Genomic DNA, 15,106 nt, shown 5'->3' on the forward strand with positions numbered 1-15,106 from the left:
ACCTTACAACCACTACAGCCGACTTTCTTCAGCTAAATCTACAACTCTATAACAGCTGAACATGGATGAGATGCAGGTGCTCCTCACTAAAATTATGCTGCAAATGCAAAACAATTTTCTTGAGCTGGTGTCCATAATTAGAGCACCACGTGTCGGGGGAGAAGATGCAGTAACTAAGATGGCGGAAAGCAGAGCCGAGTCCCTGCAGGCGCCGACTACACAAGCCGAGCTCCTATCGGGTGGCAAAGAGGAGGCTCATCAGTTACCACTTGGAAAAGATGATCTGATCTTAAAGGCTACGCTACCCAAGAGGGGTCCCAGTAGCGCTCACTCTGCAAGTAATGACTACAAGTTCACACAGCGATGTGGCCCTTACATGGATTTTTATCTATCGGATGTCTGCATTAGCGAGGTCGCCCATCTGAGCCACGACTCCGCATATGAAGGAGTAACTGCCGACGAATCCCGGTTGCTGATTACGGAGGGAGATCATCGAGAATCCCTAAAGGACTGTATGGGTCTGCACTACCTGTCTGGTCATTGTGACCTAGCACCACAGCTATCCAGAGAGATCTACACACCAAGCGGGCCAGAACTACTCCCTCTGCCATTGCGAAAGTGTCCTGAGATGGCCCCCCTGGGTACAATGACTTTGCGGTACTCAAGTGGAGTGTGTGCAGCATGGATTGCAAGCGGGTCAGATGTGTGGCCCAAACAGGAGAAGTCACAAGGCCTTTGCAATAAATGCAGTATAGGATGAGTGGGAGAATTTGATTACTCTGTTTCCCTTATATACATGATTCTTAAAGACTGATTTTTGTTTAACGTTTTCTACTCCAATTTTTTATTCTATGTCTCCGACAACCAGTACACATTGATAATAGGTGAACCCTCTCTGTCACACTGTTCAATTTGCTGAATCCGCTATAGGAAAATTAGCATTCCCTGCACGCATTAGATTATTAGTTTAAAAAGTTCAATTATTATATCACTATTGCCTCAATTAATGGAACGATTCATATGGTACATATTTTTGCTGTTAATGCTTAAGAAGGTGTGCTATGTTTTTGTTTTTTAACTCCATTGTATCTTGGCTGGAACTATGTAAAGACTAGATATAGTAGAGACTCATAATTCTATATAATTTACTAGTTGGTCATTACTGCTTCTCCTTACTATTTACTCGCAGCCCCATAGGCTTGTTTTATGTTAAGTTATCAGAGTTAGTTTTACTAATATACTTTGTACATTGCATACTCCCTTAGCAGAAACAACATACTCCTCCCCAGGTTTAAGGGTGTAAAATTTATATTTAATCCCTAGTTAACTTTAAGACATGAGTTTACTAATTAATACTACCATCTACTTTCAATATTTGTCTGCATACCACACAGGTGATTTTGTTATCGCATAGCTGGAGTACTATGACTCTCCTATATAAAGGGGCTTCTAGCTGATCTATACATTTTTCTTACTTTTTAGTCCCTATTGTGAATTTTCTTATTCATTTACATAGCTGATAGTGGCTAGGTGGGTATCTCCCACTATGACTGATTATTTTGCCCATAAGCTAATCTTGGCTATTCGCTAATATTATGGAGCTGCGGCACAAATAATTATAACTCACAACTTCATAGTTTCAGCTGATTCATGTGCATAGCATGCTTAATGTTATTGTTATGGCTTTTATGCTATTCTTTTGTAAGCCATACATACATGAGTTACCCTAGATCATCTTAAATGTATAACTAAGATAGATGTTCTCTTTAACCTGGGATATAAGTTATTATTGTTATGTATGTGGTTCATTTTAACTTAATTACTTTAATATGCCCAATGCACAATTTAAGTTTGTACAGCCCAGTTGGCGTATTTTAGGTTAGCCCGATGTGGCATGTGGCACCAGTCTTTCATTCCTAGTTTGATATGTGCGCTATTATCCTGCAAATTGGGGTTCCTAAGCTAGACAGGATTACTCCTATATAAGGATTTTTTTGCTAATGATGACCCGAGCTTTGTGTTATATAATTCTGCCTCCACATACTCCTCATAATCTTTATGGCCCATGACATCTATGGTTCTTGTGCATCGCCTATAGGTTTACTATTACTTATAACATAAATACTTCAAATATCCTTCTACGCGCCTTGACACTGTGCCAGGTTTATGCAAATGTGCCCTACTAGGGGAAAATCTCAACTTTTGTTAAATCACTTATATTATATGAGATATCTGTAAAGTTATTTTTAAGTACCACCTTGCCACTAACATGTACATATCTCTCAGAGTCTCTCTCTTTTGTGGTATATTCATCTGTATCAAATCTAAACAAGGTATTAGCTGTTAGCTGCGATATGGACACTTGCAATTATTTCTTTTTGTCACATGCTATACGCAAGCCTATATACACATTTTGTCTGCATTTTTTTATAAGCTCATCTGGACCTACCCTCAGAGAGGTTGTATAGTTCTCATGAATATGCAATGAGGATTTCCCTGCTACCTACTCTAACTTAAGTTGTGTAAACTATACCCAAGCCAGAGCTTTTTGTATAGGTGCTACTGGACTATACCTTGCTCTATTTATGACTCTACCTTTTCCCTGCATATGGGGAAACTCTCCTATTGAACTATTAATACATGTTTAAGCTTACTAGACCTAGTTTAAATGCTCAGCCCCCAATACTCAATAATGGAGCAGCCTAGGTTATACACACATAAACCTAGAGACCTTTATTAGGTCTCGGCTCTAGGATATTCACGAAACACAACTGATAGTAGCCTGGGAGGTATGTTAGCCTCAATACATCTTATGGCTCCGCCCTCCACTCCCCCCCTATATTAAGAGCGGTGCTTACCCGCTGAATATCCCCTCCCCCTACTATATATATACTATTTCACTCCTGGAAGCTCCTAAAGAGCTGTCTACCTGACCAGTAGCTATCTATTTCTCTTTTTTTACAATTCTGGTCCATTGGGCCTAAACTTGTGTCCTCATCTGGTCAGCCACGTATGCTACTTTATTAAAAAATCGAGGTTTCATTTGCCTATTACTAATGCTTTTTATAAATGTCAAAGTATTTTGTTTAAGTTTGTTTGTATCCCTTTTTTTTTTTTTTTTCTAAGAGATGCGTTATATTCTATGTTTGACATGCAAAACCTCAATAAAAAATATTTACAAAAAAAAAATAAGATATCTGCACTTTCACATATAATCCTGTCACTTCCCTAAACCCTCCCTATTATTGGCTGATGTATATTCCTGATGGTCCAAGAGAGGTCATTGTTTATCATTTTGGGAGTTCATACTATATAATTATCAAAATCTAGGAAGGTGATACTTATTTTCTCACGCAAAGACAAATTTAGGTTGATTCCTGTTATATTTCATTGCCAACATGTGCTATATTACAAGCCTTTTGAACATGCATTTTATGATGATATGTAGAATAATGACTTTTTTTTTGTTGGCTACCATATGTTTTATGGTGGCTGTATTTATGGCGTGCTTGTACTGTATTTATTTTTCAACCTTAATAAAAATTATTTAAAAAAAAAAAATGGGCTGTGTGAACGGGCGTTAGGACTAGTATAAAATAATAAAAAACGCAAGTGAAAAACAATAAGTGTGTGTCCTTGAAAAAATATATATCCTTAAAATAAGTCTGTAATAATAAGTGTATTTCCTTTCAAAAGGTGTATAAGTGTGTCCTTGCATGGAAAAAAGAATTGAGAACTTAAGGGGCACTGTACTATAAATATTGTTTCCTTGCATTCCTTCATATTTATTTTTGTATTTGAGATAGCTGGTTTTGCCCATTTTAACCATCACCTATTTCTCTCAAGGATGTGCGTATTTAAATGGACAGGCCTCGCAAAAAGAGCAGACCTGTTATCTCTTTTTTGTACACAGAGTCTAATAGGCAATGTACTAAAATGCTTATTAAGGCTGGGGGAATTCAATGGGCAAGAAAAGCTATTTCAGATACAAAAATATCCTTCTTTTTATCACCCCCTTCCCACTGGGAGGTTAATTTACGCTGTTATCTCCTGTTTACACAGCTTTTACACAGAACATACAAACACTCATAATTTAGTATTGGTGACAGTTTGTTGACAGCCAAAAGCAGCTATTTTCCAATGACAAAATAGAGGTAAATGAGCTATTTGCAAACATTTTAATACACTCCAGAAAGTAAATCAGATCATTGGGAACACATTAAAGGCTAGATTACAAGTGGCACACTATTGTTAGCGCGGGACTCTATAAGCAATATCGCAACTGCGCTAAATAACGTGCACATTACAAGCTGAGAGTAAACAGTTGGGCTTGAGCACAAACAAAATGTAAGGGTTAAAAAAATAAATCACAAAACACAACATAACCACATTTAAATACACTCATATGTACACTTTCTGATAAAAAATATTTCATATAAATAATTAGTGCGCACTTGGAATCTGGCCCAAAATAGGAGGAATTTTCCCTTTAGAAGCAGCAAAGGCAATACACATGTTGCCCTCTGACATATTTGAGAGTGGAATGATTACATATATATATATATATATACATAGTATACAACAGAAGTAAGTACAACCCAGTGCAATATCACTTAAATGTCAAATGATTCAAAATTTTATAACCTAACAGTAACTGCATTGTATCTAAGTTTTACAGTATGTAAAATTAAAACTAACAGTTTAGATTTACTATATTTAAAATACCGGCCCCAAAGCAGGAAATCATTGCAACAAAAGTCAGTGCACCTTTCATTACTGAGATTCAAATCTTTTATTTTTTTCAATACTTTCCTTCTTGGCATGGAGGAAACCAGTGTCGTACAAATTTCTGGAGAGATGTTCTGCCCTTCTTCAGAGATAATTTTTTTCAGCTGCTCTTTGCTGGAGGGGTTGTGTTGCTCTACCATTCTCTTTAAAATACCCCAAAGGTGTTCTACTGGATTTAAGTCAGGTGACATACTTGGCCAGGTCATAGTTTCAACTTGTTTCTCCTTTAGAAATTCCTTTGTGATTTTGGCAGTGTGCTTTGGATCGTTATCATGCTGAAATATTCGTCCTCTGCCAAACTTCTAGAGACTGGGAGTCATCTTGTCAGCCAGTATTTTGGTATATTTCAGGCATTCATGGTGCTATCTATAAATGTCATCTCCCCAACACCTTTTGCAGTCATGCAGCCCCATATCGTCCCACCAGGTTCACACCAAACATGCTGCACCCCATCTGAGCTGAAAATTTTTATCTTGGTCTTGGCCATTTTAGCAAATAATGCGCTCCCAGTATTCATCAGTCTTTTTATGTTGTTTAGCAAAGTTTAATCTTGAAGTTTTGTGCCGAAGACCAAGCAAGAGTTTTTCCTTGGATGGTGTCCATAGAAGTTGACATTATGCAATGTCCTTAGCAATGTTTGAGCTGTCACAGAAACTCCAATTTCTATCGATAATCCCTGAGCCAAATCTGAAGCACTTGCCTTGATGCAAATCTGAAGCACTTGCCTGTTTTCAGAGCTAGATTGTGCAAGTAGCGCACTGTTGTTGGCGTCATTTTAGGAGGACAGCCACTGATTTTTTGACACTGTGTATCGATCCATACCTCCTGATTACTGCTGTAACTGAGTTTTGACTGATGTTTAGTTGGTGTCAAATCTTCCTGTATCCTTCTCCATCTTTGTGAAGTCTCACAATCAGATTTTTCAATTCCTTTGGCAATTCTTTTCCATGTGGAGACATGATGCAAACTTCCAGATAGACACAGCCCATTGGTCAAAAATTAGACTGCTCTGGTAACTATGTTCATGCAATTAGGCTAACTGGAAATCATAGGTGTACTCAATTTTGTTTCAGTAATCTAACTTGTGTATCAGTGACCACAGGTGTATTCACTTTTGTTGCATTAAGTTTCTACTTTGGGGCCTGTATTTTCAAAATAATCTTTCTAAAGTATTTGATTTTGATTGCTTATAATAGGAAATACTCTACTTGTCAACTTAGAAATAAAACAATTATTGAGAGGTGATACAATGTTGAATAATTTGATATTTAAGTGATATTGCCCAGGGGTGTACTCACTTCTGTTGTATACTGTATATATATATATATATATATATATATATATATATATATATATATATATATATATATATATACACACACACACACACAGAGAAGCACACATATATATATTATTGTTTCTGTGTTTTTGGCACCTGTATATCCATATACTCTCTAATCTCTCTACCTGAAGCTTAGATAAGTAACACAGTTGCCGGGCACCACTCAAACCTTATGCGCTTTGAAGTTGAAACACTGACGAAGAAGTGTTTCAACTTTGAAACGCGTAAGGTTTGAGTGGTGCCCAGCGGCGATTATATCGATTATATGATCTAATCCCTGTTTACTCTTCAAGCTGTCCTACTGTTTACCGGAAACGGGTAAAAAAAACTTGGCAGTAAACTAAGCATTCCATCAGTACAAACCTTCAGCTATACCTCATATTAATGAGGGTAATACATGTGAGTGCAATAATATATTTTAATCTGTTTTTGTAAAAATAAAAGCAGTATACACTATGTTGGCTTCATCTTGTTTCTATATCTGAGGAAAATATTGCATTGAGCTCTGGCTAACTATATAGATGACACACAGACTACTGGATTGAAATCACAGGGTGGCAAAAGAGACCTCTCCTATATACTGTGATCAACTTACCTCATAGGATTGAGTTTCTATCATGTGAGTATTCTGTGAAAATTTAGCCTGCAACTTGATACCTACAAACAATTTATGTATCTCAATGGGACATTAAAGGGACAGTCAATGCAAAAAAAAATATTGTTATAAAAGATAGATAATCCATTTATTAGCCATTCCCATGTTTTGCACAGAAAACATGGTTATATTAATATACTTTTTACCTCTGTGATTACCTTGTATCTAAGCATCTTCTGACTGCCCCCTGATCACATGACTTTATCTATTGACTTGAATTTAAGCCAATTAGTGCTGAGTTGTTAGAATCCATGGGGGCGTAAGCTCAATGTTATCTATATGGCTTACATTAACTAGCACTCCCCTCTTGTGAAAATCTAATAAAAAAACATGATCAAGGGGCTGTCTTTAGTGACTTAGAAACAGACAGAAATTTAGAGGCTTAAAGGTTATAAAGTATATTAACATAACCATGTTTTTTTTTTTTGCAAAGCTAGGGAATGGGTATTAAAGACATTATCTATATTTTTAAACAATAACAATTTTTGTGTTGACGGTCCCTTTAATGTTGGATACTTTGTTTTAGATATATATCCGTATCTTTGAAAATGTCTATCGGCTAGATTTAGAGTTTTGTCGGTAACGACCCACGTAGCTAACGCTGGCTTTTTTCTGGCCGCACCTTTAAAATAACTCTGGTATTGAGAGTCCACAGAATGGCTGCGTTAGGCTCCAAAAAAGGAGCGTAGAGCATATTTAACGCCACTGCAACTCTCAATACCAGAGTTGCTTACGGACGCGGCCAGCCTCAAAAACGTGCTTGTGCACGATTCCCCCATAGGAAACAATGGGGCTGTTTCAGCTGAAAAAAAACCTAACACCTGCAAAAAAGCCGCGTTCAGCTCCTAACGCAGCCCCATTGTTTGCTATGGGGAAACACTTCCTACGTCTGCACCTAACACTCTAACATGTACCCCGAGTCTAAACACCCCTAACCTTACACTTATTAACCCCTATTCTGCCGCCCCCGCTATCGCTGACCCCTGTATATTATTTTTAACCCCTAATCTGCCGCTCCGTAAACCGCCACTACTTACATTATCCCTATGTACCCCTAATCTGCTGCCCCTAACACCGCCGACCCCTATATTATATTTATTAACCCCTAATCTGCCCCCCACAACGTCGCCTCCACCTGCCTACACTTATTAACCCCTAATCTGCCGAGCGGACCTGAGCGCTACTATAATAAAGTTATTAACCCCTAATCCGCCTCACTAACCCTATAATAAATAGTATTAACCCCTAATCTGCCCTCCCTAACATCGCCGACACCTAACTTCAATTATTAACCCCTAATCTGCCGACTGGAGCTCACCGCTATTCTAATAAATGGATTAACCCCTAAAGCTAAATCTAACCCTAACACTAACACCCCCCTAAATTAAATATAATTTAAATCTAACGAAATTAATTAACTCTTATTAAATAAATTATTCCTATTTAAAGATAAATACTTACCTGTAAAATAAATCCTAATATAGCTACAATATAAATTATAATTATATTATAGCTATTTTAGGATTAATATTTATTTTACAGGTAACTTTGTAATTATTTTAACCAGGTACAATAGCTATTAAATAGTTAAGAACTATTTAATAGCTTAAATAGTTAAAATAATTACAAATTTACCTGTAAAATAAATCCTAACCTAAGTTACAATTAAACCTAACACTACACTATCAATAAATTAATTAAATAAAATACCTATAATTATCTACAATTAAACCTAACACTACACTATCAATAAATAAATTAAATACAATATCTACAAATAAATACAATGAAATAAACTAACTAAAGTACAAAAAATAAAAAAGAACTAAGTTACAAAAAATAAAAAAATATTTACAAACATTAGAAATATATTACAACAATTTTAAACTAATTACACCTACTCTAAGCCCCCTAATAAAATAACAAAGCCCCCCAAAATAAAAAAATGCCCTACCCTATTCTAAATTACTAAAGTTCAAAGCTCTTTTACCTTACCAGCCCTGAACAGGGCCCTTTGCGGGGCATGCCCCAAGAAGTTCAGCTCTTTTGTCTGTAAAAAAAAACATACAATACCCCCCCCCAACATTACAACCCACCACCCACATACCCCTAATCTAACCCAAACCCCCCTTAAATAAACCTAACACTAAGCCCCTGAAGATCTCCCTACCTTGAGTCGTCTTCACCCAGCCGAGCCAAATTCTTCATCCAAGCGGAGCAAGAAGAGGTCCTCCATCCGGTAGAAGTCTTCATCCAAGCGGGGCAGAAGAGGTCTTCCATCCGATTGAAGTCTTCATCCAAGAGGCATCTTCTATCGTCATCCATCCGGAGTGGAGCGGCAGCATCCTGAAGACCTCCGACGCGGAACATCCATCCTGGCCGACGACTGAACGACGAATGACGGTTCCTTTAAATGACGTCATCCAAGATGGCGTCCCTCGAATTCCGATTGGCTGATAGGATTCTATCAGCCAATCGGAATTAAGGTAGGAAAAATCTGATTGGCTGATTGAAACAGCCAATCAGATTGAGCTCGCATTCTATTGGCTGATCGGAACAGCCAATAGAATGCGAGCTCAATCTGATTGGCTGATTGGATCAGCCAATCGGATTGAACTTGATTCTGATTGGCTGATTCCATCAGCCAATCAGAATATTCCTACCTTAATTCCGATTGGCTGATAGAATACTATCAGCCAATCGGAATTCGAGGGACGCCATCTTGGATGATGTCATTTAAAGGAACCGTCATTCGTCATTCAGTCGTCGGCCAGGATGGATGTTCCGCATCGGAGGTCTTCAGGATGCTGCCGCTCCACTCCGGATGGATGACGATAGAAGATGCCTCTTGGATGAAGACTTCAATCGGATGGAAGACCTCTTCTGCCCCGCTTGGATGAAGACTTCTACCGGATGGAGGACCTCTTCTTGCTCCGCTTGGATGAAGAATTTGGCTCGGCTGGGTGAAGACGACTCAAGGTAGGGAGATCTTCAGGGGCTTAGTGTTAGGTTTATTTAAGGGGGGTTTGGGTTAGATTAGGGGTATGTGGGTGGTGGGTTGTAATGTTGGGGGGGGTATTGTATGTTTTTTTTTACAGGCAAAAGAGCTGAACTTCTTGGGGCATGCCCCGCAAAGGGCCCTGTTCAGGGCTGGTAAGGTAAAAGAGCTTTGAACTTTAGTAATTTAGAATAGGGTAGGGCATTTTTTTATTTTGGGGGGCTTTGTTATTTTATTAGGGGGCTTAGAGTAGGTGTAATTAGTTTAAAATTGTTGTAATATATTTCTAATGTTTGTAAATATTTTTTTATTTTTTGTAACTTAGTTCTTTTTTATTTTTTGTACTTTAGTTAGTTTATTTCATTGTATTTATTTGTAGGAATTGTATTTAATTTATTTATTGATAGTGTAGTGTTAGGTTTAATTGTAGATAATTATAGGTATTTTATTTAATTAATTTATTGATAGTGTAGTGTTAGGTTTAATTGTAACTCAGGTTAGGATTTATTTTACAGGTATATTTGTAATTATTTTAACTATTTTAGCTATTAAATAGTTCTTAACTATTTAATAGCTATTGTACCTGGTTAAAATAATTACAAAGTTACCTGTAAAATAAATATTAATCCTAAAATAGCTATAATATAATTATAATTTATATTGTAGCTATATTAGGGTTTATTTTACAGGTAAGTATTTATCTTTAAATAGGAATAATTTATTTAATAAGAGTTAATTAATTTCGTTAGATTAAAATTATATTTAATTTAGGGGGGTGTTAGTGTTAGGGTTAGACTTAGCTTTAGGGGTTAATCCATTTATTAGAATAGCGGTGAGCTCCAGTCGGCAGATTAGGGGTTAATAATTGAAGTTAGGTGTTGGCGATGTTAGGGAGGGCAGATTAGGGGTTAATACTATTTATTATAGGGTTAGTGAGGCGGATAAGGGGTTAATAACTTTATTATAGTAGCGCTTAGGTCCGCTCGGCAGATTAGGGGTTAATAAGTGTAGGCAGGTGGAGGCGACGTTGAGGGGGGCAGATTAGGGGTTAATAAATATAATATAGGGGTCGGCGGTGTTAGGGGCAGCAGATTAGGGGTACATAGCTATAATGTAGGTGGCGGCTCTTTGCGGTCGGCAGATTAGGGGTAAATTATTGTAGGTAGCTGGCTGCGACGTTGTGGGGGGCAGGTTAGGGGTTAATAAATATAATACAGGGGTCGGCGGTGTTAGGCGCAGCAGATTAGGGGTACATAAGTATAACGTAGGTGGCGGTCGGCAGATTAGGGGTTAAAAAAATTTAATCGAGTGGCTGCGATGTGGGGGGACTTCGGTTTAGGGATACATAGGTAGTTTATGGGTGTTAGTGTACTTTAGAGTACAGTAGTTAAGAGCTTTATGAACCGGCGTTAGCCCAGAAAGCTCTTAACTACTGACTTTTTTTCTGCGGCTGGAGTTTTGTCGTTAGATTTCTAACGCTCACTTCAGACACGACTCTAAATACCGGAGTTAGAAAGATCCCATTGAAAAGATAGGATACGCAATTGACGTAAGGGGATCTGCGGTATGGAAAAGTCGCGGCTGAAAAGTGAGCATTAGACCCTTTTTTGAGTGACTCCAAATACCGGCGGTAGCCTAAAACCAGCGTTAGGAGCCTCTAACGCTGGTTTTCACGGCTACCGCCAAACTCCAAATCTAGGCCTATGTGAATTATTGTATCTTGAAAAAATATCTTTTACAGGTTGTTTAAATCGACTGAGTAATGTTAGTCTGATATTTTATTTCTACTGTTAGCGCAGGTTTATATAGTTTTTTTCCTTGTATTTTTTAATTTAATATATATATATATATATATATAAAATATATAGATATATATATATTTAACACAAAACACCCCCTGATATATATAAATAGGTCCCAGTCCAATGATTCTCCTGGAATCTAGGAAGATTATGTCATGCTTTACAGCATCTTTTCCAGGCATTTTGCTCCCACACAGGGACTCAGCCTTTCCTGATTAATAAATAACCACTTGACCTCCTTGCTATTCCATCATTTTGCATTGTGCATGGATGTAAGAGCAATTTAACAGGACCGAGGTGTGAAACCACAATCAGGGATATAAAACAAAGCTGGTATTTCAAGGGACACAAAACAATGCAAGGCATTTCTGCTGTCATGTTATAGAATTACAACATATCAAGTGTAAAACAGATTAACACCTTCTTCAGTGCAATTATTCTTCAATAGCCAAACCCAACTCACTAGTTGCATTATTTAGAGGAGCCAATTAGGGACCAATATGCAGCAGGGCTAGGTTTTAAAAGTCTACAGTGTGCACTTCCAGTTCTCAGAAAAAGGAAAACCTGCAAAATTCAGTTAAATTACATAAAAAGGAACCACAATTGATTATGAGAATAGCTGAAATCCTTACATTGTTTTTGCACTCAAGTTTGTCATAATCTGATCCCTTTACGTGTTTGTTCTCTAGGTGTGTGCGTGTGGTTTGTGTGATGTGTGTGTCTGTCTGTGTGTATTTGTAGGATACAATTTACTACGCACTTCTTGTGTGTTGAAGCCATGATATTAACGTAGTTTGGTTTTTCATCATCTGAAGTTTTTGAATCACTCTTTATTTCCACTTTGTGTTCACCATATACTGTTATACAATTGAATTAAATGGAAAGATTTTTAGAAAAAAACGTTTTATGATAGATTAAAAGGGGCAGTTACATAAACCTGTAAAAAAAACACTCACAAGTGAATTGGCACCATAGTGTAATATGTGCTAATAGGGAGACTGATGATAACAGTGGTTAGCTTGCTGTAAACATGACATCTACTCTTAGTTGCAGTTTGGTGGGCAACTGATGGAACAGCTGACGTTGGTGGCTATCTGAATAACAACATCAGACTCTGGAAAACACTGCGTCATGATAGGTGTTTGTCTAAAATATTGATTTCTTTGGTTGCTGTAGTTAAGGATGCCTAGAAGATCAATTAGGTCTTAATTGAAGTTGTGCTCTGTACTTTTAGATGAGGTTGTTTGTGTATTAAATTAATCCCTCTTACTATGGCAATTACTATTTGGACATACTGGTTTTACTTCTGCTACCCCTGACTATGCTTCTGTTTAACCCTTTGTTTGGACTGACTTGGTTTATTACTTCAGCTTGTTTGTGGAATTTGCATTTGTTTTATGATTTTGTACTGCTTTTCCCTGTGAAGTCTTGACACGGACTGTCTGACTTAGATTACCTTATTTCTGGATTCTCCTGCTATCAGAAGATCTGCATTTAAGTAATTTATGCAAGTTTATATTCGTCTGGATAGTGAAACTAAACTTTTACAAATGTATGTCTTTCTTTGATATTTGGCTTTACAAACTTACAGTTACTTTCTAGTACTTAATTGTTGTTTGTTTTGTAGGAGCTGATTAAGGCACTAGAGAGAGTTCAGCCACCAAGTTAAGTCTCATTGCTATCTTACCCCTGGACTTTGTTTGAACACCATGTTTATGCCCAGTGCTCTAGTAAGGTATTGTAGTGAGCTGGGCCTCTCAGCCATTGATCCCAGCTTGTTTCATTCTAAAACAACAGCACTCCACATGACACTGAGGAGACGTTTGCTCAGATAGGAAAGCAATTTGCTGTTTGCTACACACTGATAGTCTTATACACAATGCTCCAAAGGGAAAGGGGGAGAGCACACCCCAGGACACAGTGATGTACCAAAAAGTTAATCTGTACAATAAAAATCTTTAAAGCAAAGCGTTTCTCGACCGTTTATTCAGGCATAAATACAAGTTAAAAGAAGGGTAAAGAATACAAGTATGTAATAAATCAGCTGTGTCAATTAGCACAAAGCATATAACAAATAGTATAAGATACATTCCAATCAACTACATAAACACTTGATACACAAATATCGATTCAAACACATAAAAAAAGATATAACATTCGTGGGACATTTAAAATTAAGTAATATAAATGAATAAAATGGAAACCAGCAGGCATAAATGAAATTTTTTTTAAAAAATCAAGCATATTCATTTTTGAATAAAAAGGAGAACATTCTGATTAGTAAATATCATAAAAAAGAGGGAATGAGCTAATCCAATTAAGATTTAAAATGAAAAAAATAATAAATGAAATTCTATATGAGCAACAATATGATGTTTATGTGGAAAGTAAAAAAAAAATCATTAGGTGCCATCTCACTTGTGAGTTGTTTTCTATTGGTGTTATATATATATATATATATATATATATATATATATATATATATATATATATATATATATATATATATATATATATATATCTGTGTATTCAGAGTTACACTATGAGGCACCCTCTCTTTTTTTGTCTTTGATCTCCAGATTGAAAACCTCATCTGTTGTTCACAAGCAGAGCTGCCTTACACACTCTGTATTCTGAAGGGCGTCCCCCTGGGTATAGTAATATATCTTCCTTTTTCTACATACAATACAGAATGTTTCAAATGCATTAAAACAATTGCATTGTTTTAGCTGTCAAGAGACAAATCCTTTAGTATGCATTATATATTTTTTATCTAATTTCTTTGCTGTGGTCACCAAAAGACAGAGGCAGAGATCCTGCACCAATTAAGCAATCACTGTGTAGAATGCTGCAGAGTTAAAGTTCTGCATTCCACAGAATGCACTCGAACATCTGCGAGGGAGTGGGAAAAATAAACAATTTTCAGAGTGAAATTAAAGGAAAAGTAGGCAAAATAAATAATTAAGGTTGTTTATTTTATAGATACAAAGCCAGTTTATGGGAAAGAGGTCTATCAATTACCATGAACTCACCTGCTGTAACACTCCACCCTGTTTCACGCCTGCATCTTCTCAGAGTATTATGTATCTAATTATCTTCTTTTGTTCATCTCGACCCTTATACTAGCAGTCAGCTGTGACAGATCAGATAGGAAGACGGTGAGAGCATTATAGTGAGGGTACATGTTTACCTTAATAAACTATTTTCCTCTCTTATAGGAACTCTTACATTTTTTTTACTATCACCTTGAAAAAAATGGACGTTTGATGAATATATGCTCAGAATTAATAGCTCTGGATACCCTTAATTACAAATGTATATGCCTGATATTCTTGCTTTTTAAATCTTAGCAATCAAACATGATTTAGATTATGAGCCAGATTAAAAGTGGAACTCTAACAGTTACGTGCAAGCGATAAGGGGTTTATCGTGGGTGTTTGCGAGAAACAGATTTTTGCTAATATTTACGAGTTGAAAGTAAACACAATCGCTTGAGCACGACAAAAGTTAAAGGGACATAA

This window comes from Bombina bombina, chromosome 5 (genome assembly GCF_027579735.1).
Source record: "Bombina bombina isolate aBomBom1 chromosome 5, aBomBom1.pri, whole genome shotgun sequence".
In the NCBI taxonomy this organism is placed as follows: domain Eukaryota; kingdom Metazoa; phylum Chordata; class Amphibia; order Anura; family Bombinatoridae; genus Bombina; species Bombina bombina.